This window comes from Bidens hawaiensis, unplaced genomic scaffold, assembly GCF_021521415.1.
Source record: "Bidens hawaiensis isolate Kalapana, Puna unplaced genomic scaffold, B.hawaiensis_p1.1 tig00077137_1, whole genome shotgun sequence".
In the NCBI taxonomy this organism is placed as follows: Eukaryota; Viridiplantae; Streptophyta; class Magnoliopsida; order Asterales; family Asteraceae; genus Bidens; species Bidens hawaiensis.
The window spans coordinates 39,645-41,786 of record NW_027503292.1 but is presented as its reverse complement, the minus strand read 5'-3'; the positions used below and the strand labels follow the sequence as shown (position 1 = coordinate 41,786).

The window sequence follows — 2,142 nt, the reverse complement described above, 5'->3', positions numbered from 1 at the left end:
AGTCAATTTTACTCTTCAAATTTGAAACTAAGATATGGTATTAAAATACATGATGAATAAAAGTTTAAATTTAAAATATTACCTTATTTGGGCTCCCAGCACAGCCCACAACATAACACCCAAGATGCTTAGCATATTGACCCACCAAATTTCCCACAGATCCAGAAGCAGCTGACACAAAGACCTTTTCACCCTTCTTCGGCTTACATATTTCAAAGAACCCAGCATAAGCAGTAAGCCCACTAAGCCCTATATTTTACAAGCATAAAAACTATATAAGCCCCTATAGAAATATAATCCATAAAACATTTTTTCTAAAAAGACATATGTTAACCATGTAATAACTTGTACTCTTAACAACAAAGATGTTAGAGGTGGCCATAAAACCCGGTTCTACCGACCCGCGGGTACAAATTAGGTTTTTGATTCTCCTTAGACCCAACTTGGAACCGGTTCCACCTCTACCCCGGTCAAAACTCAGACCCGACCCGGCCAAAATCAGCAAAACCGGTATAATCCCAGTCAACCCCCCCCCCCACCCCCCCCCCCCCCACGCGGTTTCTGATGTTTCTTGACCAATACCCAGAACCGGTTCCCACCTTGTTCTGGTTTCTTAAAAAAAACCCTGATTTTTCCACCTCTATAGGATGTATTGAGATGGTTTAAACAAGTTACCTAAAAGCCCAACATGGTATGATAATGGGAAGCTCATTGGGTCCATTTGCTTAGCATGAAGCCTTTGTGATATGTAATAATCTCCCCACTTATAAGGCCCACAACATAATCATCCTTTTCAAATTCAGGATTCCAGAGGCCACTACTTTCCCCACACCATATGCCTCAATCACCTAAACAAACATAATTAATGCAAATACAATGGGTTATTTTCTTAAGAAAATTATCAAAGATTATGTCAAAATGTTTATTAAGAGTATAGTAAGTATGTATACTGAAAGTGTTGTAAATATGTATAGTAAATATGTATACTGAAAGTGTTGTAAATATGTATAGTAACATGAAATTTATGGGTTATAGATTTAATTTATGGGTTTTGTTTAGTTTTAGGTTGTTTGGCTAAACGAGTCGGGTGCGGGTTGACCTTACTTGTTTTGTTTATGTCTTTGCCTTTTGAAAAGGTATATTTTATATTATACCTTAATATGTGGATAATGACAAAATATAAATGTTAAAATAGTAATGATTATCATGTTCTATAGATCAAATGTAACTGTTTTATAAACATTTGTATTTTTTTATATAAATTTATAATTTTAAAGTTTTATGCCAAGTGAATGACCAAAGTCAAAAACAAACAAACAAACAAACACCCTTGAAGCATCACTATCTAGTTGAGATCTAACCTCCCCGGGAGAAATGCATATGGCGAACTCCGAAGTCTTTTGAGAAGCACTCACGGTCTTCATTCGGTTAATCTGATACGGGTCAATTGACACATAAAGGTTCTTAATGATGATATCGTTGGACCCGGGCTTAACCGATAGTGAAAATGGGTTCGGTCTTGAACTCAAAATCACTCTCTTGTGGTTCACCATCTATTTGAGCCTTTATGGCTATGTAGATGTTGGTAACCTCCATTCCCAATAAATGTAAAAAGAGCACAACTTTAGAAGTTGATATAACTTATAAAGTGGCAAAAGTACGAAGCTTTAAAATGGTTATGTGCGGAGAAAAGAGGATACGGTATCATAACTTTTAATATCGGTATAAGAGAAAGATGACAAAAAGGGTGGTAGAAGATTCTTTAGATTTACATTTCCGGCATCAATGGGTAAATAAATATTAAATTAGAAAGTTGTAAATATTTATATTAATAATAATATAATATTGAAGAACATGTTTGGGTTTATCGATTAACATATTATAAGCATTGATATCGTTATCACCAAATGTATTGTTAGGTAGGGTAGAGGTGTGCAATGTAAACAAGTTAACCGAACCGATCCGAAAACTGAACCGAAACCGAACCAATTGATTATCTAGAAACCGGTTTGGGGACCGATTGAAACTGTAGGTTCGGAACCGGTTTGTAATTTTCTTCACCAGAACTTGTTCCAAACCGGTTAACCGAATTGAAACGCGCCAAACCCAGGCAAAAACCGATCAAAACCCGAACCGAAACCA

General features: G+C 36.0%; 1 pseudogene; it reads right to left on the bottom strand.

Annotated features, from left to right (window-relative positions):
* Positions 1-82: 82 nt before the first annotated feature.
* Positions 83-1,596, bottom strand: LOC143606779 (2-alkenal reductase (NADP(+)-dependent)-like; annotated as a pseudogene).
* Positions 1,597-2,142: the final 546 nt, after the last annotated feature.